This window comes from Salvelinus alpinus, chromosome 24 (assembly GCF_045679555.1).
Source record: "Salvelinus alpinus chromosome 24, SLU_Salpinus.1, whole genome shotgun sequence".
Lineage (NCBI taxonomy): Eukaryota > Metazoa > Chordata > Actinopteri > Salmoniformes > Salmonidae > Salvelinus > Salvelinus alpinus.
The window spans coordinates 34,961,572-34,977,139 of NC_092109.1; positions in this window are offsets into that span (position 1 = coordinate 34,961,572).

The window sequence follows — 15,568 nt, forward strand, 5'->3', positions numbered from 1 at the left end:
GTAACTAAAAAAAGTGTTAAACAAATCAAAATATATTTTATATTTGAGATTCTTCAAAGTAGCCACCCTTTGCCTTGACAGCTTTGCACACTCTTGTCATTCTTTCAACCAGCTTCACCTGGGATTATTTTCCAACAGTCTTGAAGGAGTTCCCACGTATGCTGAGCACTTGTTGGCTGCTTTTCCGTCTCAATGCGGTCCAACTCATCCCAAACCATCTCAATTGGGTTGAGGTCGGGTGATTGTGGAGGCCAGGTCATCTGATGCAGCATTCCATCACTCTCCTTCTTGGTCAAATAGCCCTTACACAGCCTGAACAGTTGCAGCAGTGGCTACAGGCAGAACATCATTACCGGTTTCCACAGACTTTCTCTGTCCAATCGTACCGGGTGAAGTACGGTTGCAACATGTTGACATAACACAGCTGTTTGTTACTTCCTCCGCTCCAGTGTGGCGATGATGTAATCCAAATTACAATTTTCTTTTCACTATGGGGTAAAGGCCTGAAAAGCGAGATTGATGGTGACCCCAGAATGGGCAACAAAACCAGGACTGGGTCAACCACATGGAAAGTGCGTTTTCAGGCCATTTGATCGTACCAAACTTTCGTTTGCGCCTTCACAGGCACATTGCAATCTTTATCGAAAAGCGCTAACATGCTCCAACAGGTTTGTGTTTGTGTCGCCATGCAACAACCTTTATCTCAGAAAGTTCAAAGGACCTCTGGCATGATGTCCAAACACAAAATCATTTGAAAGAAACATTTGAAAGAAAAACAAGAAATTCCTGATCAACCTTCCGATGCAAACAGCACAAGAGGGACCCCTTCATCCCAGTATTTCTCCAACTCAAAGCAGTAAGCTCTTAACATGGACTTCAAAGTCTGATGAAATCTCTCAAGAGCACCTTGAGACTGGGTGGTAGGTACAATAGGAGCAATGGGTTACACCCAACTATTGTAGCACTTGCAGGAATAACCTTTGACATGAAATTCTAAATTTGGTCCGATTACACTACCTGCGGAAATCCAAACGTTAAAAATAATTTATTTAGGATTGGCTCCTTTTTTTAAATTTTTGCCTAAAATGTCATACCCAAATCTAACTGGCTGTAGCTCAGGCCCTGAAGCAAGGATATGCATATTCTTGGTACCATTTGAAAGGAAACACTTCGAAGTGTGTGGAAATGTGAAAGGAATGTAGGAGAATATAACACATAATGTATTATTCCAGCCCAGGTGCAATTTAGATTTTGGCCACAAGATGGCAGCAGTGTATGTGCACAGTTTTAGACTGATCCAATGAAACATTGCATTCTGTTCTAAATGTTGTACCAAGACTGCCCAAATGTGCCTAATTTGTTTATTAATAACTTTTCATGTTCAAAACTGTGCACTCTCCTCAAACAATTGCATGGTATTATTTCACTGTAATAGCTACTGTAAATTGGAAAGTGCAGTTAGATTAACAAGAATTGTATCTTTTGAACAATATCAGATATGTCTATGTCCTGGGAAATGTTCTTGTTACTTACAACCTCATGCTAATCGCATTAGCCTATGTTAGCTCAACCTTCCCGCAGGGGACCCACCAATCCTAAAGAAGTTTTAACAATACTGGGAGCCGTGATCGTCCTCACTGGAATGGCCTCAGGGAAACAAGTGGCAGCACACATGATGGTTAAGAGAAACTGGTTACCCCTCTTGGCTTTGGGCAAAGGACCAACACAGTCCACTAGAACCCTGATGAAAGGTTTGTCAAAAGCAGGAATAGGCTGCAAAGGTACAACCAAATCAAATCAAATCAATTTTTATTTGTCACATACACATGGTTAGCAGATGTTAATGCGAGTGTAGCGAAATGCTTGTGCTTCTAGTTCCGACAATGCAGTAATAACCAACAAGTAATCTAACCTAACAATTCCACAACTACTACCTTATACACACAAGTGTAAAGGGATAAAGAATATGTACATAAAGATATATGAATGAGTGATGGTACAGAACGGCATAGGCAAGATGCAGTAGATGGTATAGAGTACAGTATATACATATGAGATGAGTAATGTAGGGTATGTAAACATAAAGTGGCTTAGTTTAAAGTGGCTAGTGATACATGTATTACATAAAGATGGCAAGATGCAGTAGATGATATAGAGTACAGTATATACATATACATATGAGATGAGTAATGTAGGGTATGTAAACATTATATTAAGTGGCATTGTTTAGAGTGGCTAGTGGTACATTTTTACATAATTTCCATCAATTCCCATTATTAAAGAGGCTGGAGTTGAGTCAGTATGTTGGCAGCGGCCACTAAATGTTAGTGGTGGCTGTTTAACAGTCTGATGGCCTTGAGATAGAAGCTGTTTTTCAGTCTCTCGGTCCCTGCTTTGATGCACCTGTACTGACCTCGCCTTCTGGATGATAGCGGGGTGAACAGGCAGTGGCTTGGGTGGTTGTTGTCCTTGATGATCTTTATGGCCTTCCTGTGACATCGGGTGGTGTAGGTGTCCTGGAGGGCAGGTAGTTTGCCCCCGGTGATGCGTTGTGCAGACCTCACTACCCTCTGGAGAGCCTTACGGTTGTGGGCGGAGCAGTTGCCGTACCAGGCGGTGATACAGCCCGACAGGATGCTCTCGATTGTGCATCTGTAGAAGTTTGTGAGTGCTTTTGGTGACAAGCCGAATTTCTTCAGCCTCCTGAGGTTGAAGAGGCGCTGCTGCGCCTTCTACACAACGCTGTCTGTGTGGGTGGACCAATTCAGTTTGTCCGTGATGTGTACACCGACGAACTTAAAACTTTCCATCTTCTCCACTACTGTCCCGTCGATGTGGATAGGGGGGTGCTCCCTCTGCTGTTTCCTGAAGTCCACAATCATCTCCTTTGTTTTGTTGACGTTGAGTGTGAGGTTATTTTCCTGACACCACACTCCGAGGGCCCTCACCTCCTCCCTGTAGGCCGTCTCGTCGTTGTTGGTAATCAAGCCTATCACTGTAGTGTCGTCCGCAAACTTGATGATTGAGTTGGAGGCGTGCATGGCCACGCAGTCGTGGGTGAACAGGGAGTACAGGAGAGGGCTCAGAACGCACCCTTGTGGGGCCCCAGTGTTGAGGATCAGCAGGGTGGAGATGTTGTTACCTACCCTCACCACCTGGGGGCGGCCCGTCAGGAAGTCCAGGACCCAGTTGCACAGGGCGGGGTCGAGACCCAGGGTCTCGAGCTTGATGACGAGTTTGGAGGGTACTATGGTGTTAAATGCTGAGCTGTAGTCGATGAACAGCATTCTCACATAGGTATTCCTCTTGTCCAGATGGGTTAGGGCAGTGTGCAGTGTGGTTGCGATTGCGTCGTCTGTGGACCTATTGGGTCGGTAAGCAAATTGGAGTGGGTCTAGGGTGTCCGGTAGGGTGGAGGTGATATGGTCCTTGACTAGTCTCTCAAAGCACTTCATGATGACGGAAGTGAGTGCTACGGGGCGGTAGTCGTTTAGCTCAGTTACCTTAGCTTTCTTGGGAACAGGAACAATGGTGGCCCTCTTGAAGCATGTGGGGACAGCAGACTGGGATAAGGATTGATTGAATATGTCCGTAAACACACCAGCCAGCTGGTCTGCGCACACCAGTACAGCTTGGTCCGGTTTAGCTGTCCGCTGACAAACACGATGGGATTTACAGTAAGACACACCATCCTGTTTCAGACCAGGCCAGAAGAAGTTATGCAAGATACGGTCATACGTCTTGTTGACTCCAAGATGGCCTGCCATACAAATATCATGAGCCAACCTCAGTATCTCTTGTCGAAGCGTAACTGCAAGGACAATTTGAGATACACTGGGCCAATCGTTTTGCCCAGAGGTGGCATGAGAACGCCATTTCCTCATTAGAACAACATCTCCTCATTAGAATGCCATTTCATCATTCGAACACCATTTCCTCATTAGAACACCATTTCCTCATTCGAACACCATTTCCTCATTCGAACACCATTTCCTCATTCGAACACCATTTCCTCATTCGAACACCATCTCCTCATTAGAACACAATTTCCTCATTAGAACACCGTTTCCTCATTAGAACACCATTTCCTCATTAGAACACCGTTTCCTCATTAGAACACAATTTCCTCATTAGAACACAGTTTCCTCATTAGAACACAGTTTCCTCATTAGAACACCGTTTCCTCATTAGAACACCATCTCCTCATTAGAACACAATTTCCTCATTAGAACACCGTTTCCTCATTAGAACACCATCTCCTCATTAGAACACCATCTCCTCATTAGAACACCATCTCTGTCAAAGTAACCCCTATGAACTTCATCAAACTCCTCCTCTTGATGTATCTCAGCAAAAAGTGAAGTGTGAACTGTAGGGACCATCTCTTCCTACAGCGGTTCTACAAACTCGCTCACCTGGGGTTTTCAAAGGAGAGTTCAACTCAGGACATATACCGAATTCAGGATCACCCATAAACGTCTCAGACAGATTAACCATGGTGGGATCGCTGACATCCTCCTCAACACTAGACTTGCTCCGGGAGCCTTTCTTAGACATAGCACGTGTAACGGCACACATTCGGAATACGCTAGGGTACTTTTCTGATAACCCATCAGGTTCCTCTACTCTGGGTTCCTTACAAACAACAGGATTTGGCACAGCCTACCCTCCAGCCAAATCGTTTCCCAAAATGAATGAGACCCCCTTCACCAGCAAGCTAAGCCTCACTCCAACGACAATGCAACCAGAAATAAGATCAGACTTCCACATTATATAAGATGTAAGATCAGAGTTACACATTATACAAAGGAGCTTCCACACAACACATCTCCATGCCTTGTACTAACACACTGTAACCACTTTCTGAATTGTCAGACAAAGGCAAAACACCCTCTAAAATGAAAGACTGGGCTGCCCAAGTGTCTCGCAGTATCTTCACTGACTGCTTAACAGCATCGCCATTCTACAGAGACACAAACCCGTCTGAAACAAAGAGTTCATACACATCTGAACCAAAATCTTGTTTAGGAGATACACCATTCCCAACCAGAGACTTAATGGGCTGGAGTGCTCCCACAAGAAGAAGCTGCCTTTTCTCTCTCTCTCATTTTTCAGTTTCAACTCAGGACAATGAGAGACAATGTGTCCTTTCTCACGGCAGTCATGACAAACTGGCAGATACGAAAAATCTATTTTCTGACAATCTTTATCTTTTGGGCACTGTAGAAAAGGACACAGTAGAAGGTGACTGCTCTGGATTGATTTTGCGTAGGAATAACTACTTGATGCTTTGTTTGTGAAAGTAGTTTTATGTGTCAACACAAACTCATCTACAAGGACTGCAGCTTTCTCAAGAGTGAGATCCTTGTGCTCATAAATGTAGGTGGCAACCCTTTCATGAAGGCAATTCTTGAACTGCTAGAGAAGTATGAGTGTCTTTAAATCCTCAAGGTCCTTGACATGCTTGTTCCTTTGCAAACTCAACATGGCTTTGTGGTTCTGTCTTTTGTAATTTACGGAACTGTTGTCTGTATGCCTCTGGGACCAACTCGTAAGCCCAAAGGATAGCTCGAAGGATAGCAGCTTTAACAGTGTCATAATCTGAACTCTGGACAAGAGATAAAGCGGTGTACACTTTCTGAGTTTTTTTCACAAGAACACTGAAGGAGCAGTGACCAAATATCTCGTGGCCATTTTAGGGATGTGGCAATTCTCTCAAACAGAGTAAAGTATACATCCACCTCCTTTTCATTGAAAGGCGGTACAAGTCGGCTGTTCCGACCAAGATCAAACTCTGTTGAGGGTGCAGGGTGGCCTTAATGGATTTGGAGTGCTTCCAGATCTCTCTAGGTTGAATGGCTCATGTTCCTGTTCTTGTTGTTTGGCTGCACGCTCATCTTGTCTTTCCCTGTGCTCCAACTCTAATTTCTGTTGTTCCCATTTTGCCTTTAGTTATACCTTTCTCAATTGTACATCTACGGGGTGAACTCTACCACCCGTAGAACCTTTTTCATCATTCTCCCTCTCCAGAAAGATTTCCTCCTCCACCTAAGCAGTATAGACTAACTCTTTGAGTACTGCTTTTGAATCGGCATGTGCAACTTTTATGTCATAATGCTTTGCGATGATAAGCAGATTTGCCTTCGCACAATTATCTAGCATCTCCCACGTAGGGTTTTCCACAAATGCTTCCAACTTAAAGTCCATGGTTTTTTATTTATTTTATAAGCGTTTATGCAACTTTCAAAATCATTCCACCAATCGTATAACCCCTCAGGGTGGATGTCAGTGACTGAAACTCTACGACAAAAGTGTATTTTGAACACTCAAATATCTGGGCACAGCAGAGCTTCAGAGAAGGTGATTAGATCAACTATCATACTCATGGGAAACAAGATCCTGGATGAGCCCCCATTTTGTTACGTTCCCCAGCAAGAATAATATCGCTGAAACAGAAGGGGGAACCAATAAAGAGTCACTGACCACAAGAGCCACTGAAAAAGGTGGGGTTTTAGGAGGGGTTCTGAAAGACACCCATGGGGGTGTCCACTGAAGGTTGACTAGCAACAACAACTGGGGCCTACAAGACACCCACCACGAGCGCCCACTAAATTTGCCCAAGAACAAGCAAACAAAATTAAAACCCACACCAAACTTAAAGACAGGAAGCAAACCAAAAAGTGGAGCAAAACGAAAACAGGGAAGAAATCAAATAGGGAGAGCCATCTAAAGGTGTTAAACCCCACATCTCTCAAGACCACTGGAGCACTGAGCCAGCACAGGTGAAACATATTCTGACTAACGAGATGACAAGCCAGTACAGGTGTAACACATACTGACTAACGACGTGACGCCAATTGGAGTGCCCCATGTGCTAACGTCCAACTTCGAAATATACATGGAAAAACCAAAGCCTGTAACACTAACCTGAGACTAATTTTAGACGAACTTGAGACTAACTTGAGTCTAACCTGAGACTACATTTAGAAACATTGATTAACTTTTGACTAACTTCAGACAAATGTTAGACTAACTTTAAACTAACTTTAGACTAACCTGAGAATAACTTTAGACAAACCTGAGACTAATCTGATCTGATCATTTAATTTTTTTATTTCACCTTTATTTAACCAGGTAGGCCAGTTGAGAACAAGTTCTCATTTACAACTGCGACCTGGCCAAGATAAAGCAGAGCAGTGCGACACAAACAACAACACAGAGTTACACATGGGATAAAGAAACGTACAGTCAATAACACAATAGAAACATTTATATACAGTGTGTGCAAATGTAGTAAGATTAGGGAGGTAAGGCAATAAATAGGCCATAGTGGCAAAATAATTCCAATTTAGCAATTAAGACTGAAGTGACAGATGTGCAGAAGATGAATGTGCAAGTAGAGATACTGGGGTGCAAAGGATTTTTTTTTAAACAATATAGGGATGAGGTAGTTGGGTGGGCTATTTACAGGAACCTGGGACTAACCGGAGACACATTTTAGACAACTTTAGACTAATTTGAGACTATTTTTAGACTACTGTTAGACTAACTTTACACTAAATTGAGACTAACCTGGGACTAACCTGAGACAAATGTTAGACTAACTTGAGTCTAACCTGAGACTAACTTTAGTCTAACTTGAGACTAACCTGAGACTAACTTTAGTCTAACTTTAGACTAACTTGAGACTAACCTGATATTAACTTTAGACTAACCTGAGACCAACCTGATAATAACTTTAGACTAACTTGACTAATTTTAAACTAACTTTTGACTAACTTTAGAATTACTTTAGACCAACCTGAGACTAACCTAATAATAACTTTAGAATAAACCGAGACCAACATGATAATAACTTTAGACTAACCTGAGACAAACCTGAGACCAACCTGATAATAACTTTAGATAAACTTGAGACTAACCTGAGACGAACCTGATAATAACTTTAGACTAAACTTTCTTTCTCATAAAAAACACATCCAAGATACAATAGGTGTGAAAATAATGTATACTGTCAAACAAAGATTCCAGCCTACTGTGCTATGAGCAAAGAACATTGCTGTATTAACCTTCCAAGCCCTTTCCTAAACTTTCATGAAAGCTTGGCATGTCAAGAGACATCTGAGGGCAATATTTGCCGGAGACCAAATGTTTTGGGGCCCTCCGCTATATTTAAATATATTTGGGATCCACCACCTGGATTCGGTCCTATGTAGCAAAATCTGAAATTGTGATTGTTACATTGGATAAAAGTAGAGACAGAGCTAGAAGTAAAGTAAATTCTGCTTTGATAAACCCCACTTTTGAGAAAATGGCTCTTGAATGTTTTGGTACCCATTCAGCATCGTTCACACCCTCTTAAGCCTTAGCCCCACCCATCTCTTTAAGGATTCACATGTGAAGCCATGTTTTAAACAGAGTGAGTAGTGTAGTAAACAACCAAAGATTTCAAGACTAAAAGAGGTGAAAGTAGTAGCCTACAATAAGGAACAACTCCAGGTAGAAATACACTTGATCTAGTCCTTGGCCTATATCCTAATCTGACTTTGGTGCAGGTCATGTTGTTCTTCACATTACTGTCTCTGGTAAACACACACTATATCAAATAAAATCTACGTTTATATATCATATGCACAGGATACAGAAGGTGTAAATAGTTGAAATGGTTACTTGCATATTTTCATAGTAACAATATCAAAACAGAAAGCATCCAGATATCTATTAGATTACGGTTACCCAGACACACTTGTCTAAATTGATGGGTCATGTGAAATAAATGCTATAACCACCACCTAGCCACATCTACCTAAGTGGATGGGTCACTATTGTCTAGACAGGGTGTTCATGAAACACAATAGATGGCCGTAGTCACCCCCAGACACACCTGGCTAATTTGACGACATAATCTCAACTCATACCACTACCAATACAAACTGTATTCATACTACAGCTATGACACCTAGGTTAAATGTTAGCTAGCTAGCTAACATTAGGCTATAACTAGCAATGCAAATGTATTTCTGATTCGAATAATATTACTACAAAGATCATACAAGTAACGTTAGCTAGCGAGCCAGCATACTAACGTTTTTTAGCTAGCTAGCTAACAGTACGCTTTAACTTGCAATGAAAATGTAGCTAGACTCTTACCCATATACAGTGTATTTGGAAAGTATTCAGACCCCTTAACTTTTTCCACATTTTGTTAGGTTACAACCGTACTCTAAAATGGATTAAATAAAAAACGTTGTTCATCAATCTACAAACAATACCCCATAATGACGAAACAAAAACAGGTTTAGACATTTTTGCAAATGTATTAAAAATAAAAAACAGAAAAGCCTTATTTACATAACTATTCAGACCCTTTGCTAAGAGACTCAAAATTGAGCTCAGGTGCATCCTGTTTCCATTGATCATCCTTGAGATATTTCTACAACTTCATTGGAGTCCACCTGTGGTAAATTCAATTGATTGGACGTGATTTGGAAAGGCACATACCTGTCTATATAAGGTCCCACAGTTGGCAGTGCATGTCAGAGCAAAAACCAAGCCATGAGGTCAAAGGAATTGTTCGTAAAGCTCCGAGACAGGATTGTGTTGAGGCACAGATCTGGGGAAGAGTACCAAAAAATGTCTGCAGCAGGTCCCCAAGAACACTGTGGCCTCCATCCTTCTTAAATGGAAGAAGTTTGGAACCACCAAGACTCTTCCTAGAGCTTGCCGCCCGGCCAAACTGAGTAATTGGGGAGAAGGGCCTTGGTCAGGGAGGCGACCAAGAACCTGATGGTCACTCTGACAGAGCTCCAGAGTTTGTCTGTGAAGATGGGAGAACCTTGCAGAAGGACAACCATCTCTGCAGCACTCCACCAATCAGGCCTTTATGGTAGAGTGGCCAGACTGAAGCAACTCCTCAGTAAAAGGCACATGACAGCCCGCTTGGAGTTTGCCAAAAGGCACCTAAAGGACAAGATTCCTAAACAAGATTCTCTGGTCTGATGAAACCAAGATTGAACTCTTTGGCCTGAATGTCAAGTGTCAAGTCTGGAGGAAACCTGGCACCATCACTACGGTGAAGCATGGTGGTGGCAGCAACATGTTGTGGGGATGTTTTCAGTGGCAGGGACTGGGAGACTAGACAGGATCGAGAGAAAGATGAACGGAGCAAAGTACAGAGAGATCCTTGACGTAAACCTGCTCCAGAGCGCTCAGGACCTCAGACTGGGGTGAAGGTTCACCTTCCAACAGGACAACGACCCTAAGCACACAGCCAAGTCAACGCAGGAGTGGCTTCGGGACAAGTCTCTGAATGTCCTTGAGTGGCCCAGCCAGAGCCCGGAGTTGAACCTGATCAAACATCTCTGGAGAGACCTGAAAATAGCTGTGCAGCGATGCTCCCCATCCAACCTGAGAGAACTTGAGCGGATCTGCAGAGAAGAATGGGAGAAACTCTTCAAATACAGGTGTGCCAAGCTTGCAGCGTCATACCCAAGAAGACTCAAGGCTGTAATCGCTGCCAAACGTGCTTCAACAAAGTACTGAGTAAAGCGTCTGAATACTTATGTAAATGTGATATTTCTGTTTTTTTATTTTATACATTTGCAAAAAAAATCAAAAAAAATGTTTTTGCTTTGTCATTATGGGGTATTGTGTGTAGATTGATGAGGGGGAAAAAACGATGAAACACATTTTAGAATAAGGCTGTAACTTAACAAAATGTTGAAAAAGTCAAGTGGTCTGAATACTTTCCGAATGCACTCCACATGGATGAATGCTTCACAGCAGACTGGAACCATTTAACTCTGTTTTGTTTGTAGCTACGTCTTGTTTGGCCAGCGTTGTGTCAAGTCACTCCGGTTAACACTGACCGTGGCTTGTGCAGAAACTTTTTCCAACTGATCTGTCGATAGCGCCTACTAAATTCAGGGCATCAATGTTGTTGGCCAAAGTAGAAACACTTTTGTAGTTATTGACAGCTAACGTTATATCTTTCATAAACGCTGTGGCAGAAAGGACTATCAACGCATACAGTACTGAACAGCTCACGTTATAGACAGAGGCATGATATACGGCAGACCATCTCCCAGCATGTCCAGCCCATCCATTAACTCATGGCTACCGGGAAGGTTCCTGTATTTTTCCGTGGCTAAACCAACTAGGCTCGTAATTTAACTATTTTATTTCATATTTACAGATGGAATACAACTTTATTTTTAAGGCACATGAAAGTTCACATGTTCCAGAAGGCATTTCTGCCCCAAAGAAACACACAATTAAAAAATATATATTAAAATACCTCTTCTGTGAAGAAGTGACGTGCGGCATACGCCTAGCTTCCTGTGACGGGTCGCATTTAAAAATAAAGCCAAATAATGGCTTCCCTTTCAGAATTTTCATCTGAAATCTGAATCATCCATCTCTAATGAGTACATACGGTAACATGGATCCGTACTACTCTTGGTCCTATTGCATTGGTGGTATGTGGGTTTATGAGAATGTTTTTCTATGAACACATTGAGGGCCCCAGGCCATGGTCTACAGTGTATGTGGGAGAAACACAACATTCCGCTGAGTTTCCTGCCAGTAAATCCAGAGCCGGAGGAGGTTCCTGGAAGCTGTCTGCCTGTCTCATCACAGAGATTTACAGGATCTTAGCATAGATCTGAATAGCTTCCTTCCGCCTTGTTCTCATGTCTCACCTGCAGCCTTTGTCTGTCTACACAGCCTGGTCTCATAAACTAGACATAACATAGTAAATGTATAGCGACCTAGCTGACATTAGCCACAACAAATTGGGATTTGTAACGTATCATACATTTTGCAAATTATTAACATATTATACGAATTGTAATTTGTAACATATCATACGAAATAGATGATGGACAACCACAAATGAATACATACCATACGAAATGTAACATATCATACTAATTGGAGTGGCTGTATTTACATTTACTATGTTACGTCTACCCCTGAGTCCAAGTTGGTCTGTTATCACTGAGAAGACACTTAGTTATCTTTGTCTTCTATTTGGCGGAATAAAACTGGTGTTTCTCCATCTGTTGACCGTCAACCCTTTGTTGTCATCAGATCACATCTGTTAAGAGAATCTACAGAGATCTGTTGCATCTAACAATGTGTAGTTTATAAAACAGGCACATCAAAATTAAGCTTTGGCACATCCTTTAAAATGGATTCATGCACATTTTTCACGTACCAATCCATCTCTCCATTTGAATTCGCTTGTTCGTTCTCAGACTCTAACGTTAGCAGTGTAGATTTTATTACCTATTTTATGGTTATTGTCTACCATTTCAGCCATATTGGAATTCCCCTTCCTTCACACCTTAGTCTTTGTCTCATAGGAGAGGTCACATTTCTGAGTTGCATTAGGTGCAAGCTCCAACACGTCCCCGATTGTAAGAGGTTTACTGCACACACAGATATCTAAGATATGCACTGACAAGACCTGCTACTGTGCACTGGAAAATCCACCTACAGCACTCTGCGCCACATTAAAAACAGGATTTGTATTCATCGAATTTTACATTCACCATACATCCATACATAATGTGGTGTTCAACATGTGGAGAAAAGAGAGGTAGGTGGCTGAGGGAAGAGCACATCATCACTATTGTGCCATGCAGAATATTGTCAATTCTACAAACTGGACAAATCTTTATTGTCCCAATAGAGCTGCTGAGCTTACAGCATACAATGACCAGCTGCTGACTAGATTTTATACCTTTATTTAACTAGGCAAGTCAGTTCAGAACAAATTCTTATTTATAATGACGGCCTGCCAGGGAACAGTGGGTGGGTTAACTGCCTTGATCAGTGGCAGAAAGACAGATTTTTACCTTGTCAGCTCGGGGATTCGATCCAGCAACCTTTCAGTTACTGGTACAGTGCTCTAACCACTAGGCTACCTGCCGCCTCACCCTGTTATGGGAGAGATCATGGAACAATGCAATTGTAACGGATGTGAAATGGCTAGCTAGTTAGCGGTGGTGCGCGCTAGCAGCCTTTCAGTCGGTGACGTCACTTGCTCTGAAACCTAGAAGTAGTGGTTCCCCTTGCTCTGCAAGGGCCTCGGCCTTTGTGGAGCAATGGGTAATGATGCTTCGTGGGCGACTGTTGTTGATGTGTGCAGAGGGTCCCTGGTTTGCGCCCGGGTCGGGGCGAGGGGACGCCGTAAAGTTAAACTGTTACATTGATGCTGTTGACCCGGATCACTGGTTGCTGCGGAAAAGGAGGAGGTCGAAATGGGGGTGAGTGTAACGGATGTGAAATGGCTAGCTAGTTAGCGGTGGTGCGCGCTAGCAGCCTTTCAGTCGGTTATGTCACTTGCTCTGAAACCTAGAAGTAGTGGTTCCCCTTGCTCTACAAGGGCCGCGGCCTTTGTGGAGCGATGGGTAACGACGCTTCGTGGGTGTCAGTTGTTGATGTGTGCAGAGGGTCCCTGGTTCGCGCGAGGGGACGGTCTAAAGTTATACTGTTACACAATACCATTAATTTCTCTTCCATTGCCTTAGTCTCCTGCTCACACTAAAGACAATGCTTATACAGAACACTTGTGCTCCAGTAATACAGTTTGTTAGGTGTGTGTCTCAGTTTGAACACCACCATTCAGCAGAAAACAATGGGGGAAACAGAGCAGTTGTTGGGAGGAAATGGGTGTTCCGGCTGTGGGAGAAATGCGTGAGCCAGATCAGGTAGATGAGGCCCTACTTGGGAGGATTGAGCTCATTAAGAGTAATGACTGTGGCTGGTCTGAGCTGTGCTCGCTGCCTGGCTGCCTTGGTGGCTGGCTGCCTGACTGGCTGGCTGCCTGACTGGCTGTCCCTGCGCCAGCAGCATGACGCATGATGACGGATGTACAGCAGTTGTACACTAGGGGGACTCAAGCGTTCAACAAGTAAGATGTGAGATTGCATCAACACTTACATTGCATTGAGACATTGATTAAAGAGCATTGTGTTAATACCAGAGGACCCAAAAATTTGAAAATCGTTTCATAAAGCATACTAACTCATTAACGGCCCTATTACTGTTCAACTATTTCTGTAGCTCAATCATCCAAAAGAAACATTGTAGTTGTAGGAATATTCACTCCACAGATCACCATGACAACACTGACACCCAAGGAAATGCTGAAATAGGGTGAAAGGTACAGATCAAGGGTAAAACGGAATAGGGTGATGTCGAAACATCAGTGATTTACAAAGACAGGCAAGACATATCTAAAGTTTACTGTAGCCTGTTGGCGATGGGAGCGTCGAGGAGGATAGTAGACGATCATACAGCTTATAGCCACAGGGACATCATTACTGTAGCCTGTTGGGGATGGGAGCGTCGAGGAGGATAGTAGACGATCATACAGCTTATAGCCACAGGGACATCATTACTGTAGCCTGTTGGCGATGGGAGCGTCGAGGAGGATAGTAGACGATCATACAGCTTATAGCCACAGGGACATGATTACTGTAGCCTGTTGGGGATGGGAGCGTCGAGGAGGATAGTAGACGATCATACAGCTTATAGCCACAGGGACATCATTACTGTAGCCTGTTGGCGATGGGAGCGTCGAGGAGGATAGTAGACGATCATACAGCTTATAGCCATAGGGACATCATTACTGTAGCCTGTTGGCGATGGGAGCGTCGAGGAGGATAGTAGACGATCATACAGCTTATAGCCATAGGGACATCATGCAGTTAAGTATGTGCTGTTTTTTATAGCATTGAATCATAGAATGAGTGCTTCTGCTTCTCCCCTCTATACAGAGCAGTACAGTATACCAGCCTGAGAGGCAGGAGGCCAGATGCTCTATACAGTAAACCAGCCTGAGAAGCAGGAGGATAGGTGATCTATACAGAGCAGTACAGTATACCAGCCTGAGAGGCAGGAGGCCAGGTGCTCTATACAGTAAACCAGCCTGAGAGGCAGGAGGCCAGGTGCTTTATACAGTAAACCAGCCTGAGAGGCAGGAGGATAGGTGATCTATACAGAGCAGTACAGTATACCAGCCTGAGAGGCAGGAGGCCAGGTGCTCTATACAGTAAACCAGCCTGAGAGGCAGGAGGATAGGTGATCTATACAGAGCAGTACAGTATACCAGCCTGAGAGGCAGGAGGCCAGATGCTCTATACAGTAAACCAGCCTGAGAGGCAGGAGGATAGGTGATCTATACAGAGCAGTACAGTATACCAGCCTGAGAAGCAGGAGGCCAGGTGCTCTATACAGTAAACCAGCCTGAGAGGCAGGAGGATAGGTGATCTATACAGAGCAGTACAGTATACCAGCCTGAGAGGCAGGAGGCCAGGTGCTCTATACAGTAAACCAGCCTGAGAGGCAGGAGGCTAGGTGATCTATACAGAGCAGTACAGTATACCAGCCTGAGAGGCAGGAGGCCAGGTGCTCCATACAGTATACCAGCCTGAGAGGCAGGAGGCCAGGTGCTCTATACAGTAAACCAGCCTGAGAGGCAGGAGGCTAGGTGATCTATACAGAGCAGTACAGTATACCAGCCTGAGAGGCAGGAGGCCAGGTGCTCCATACAGTATAC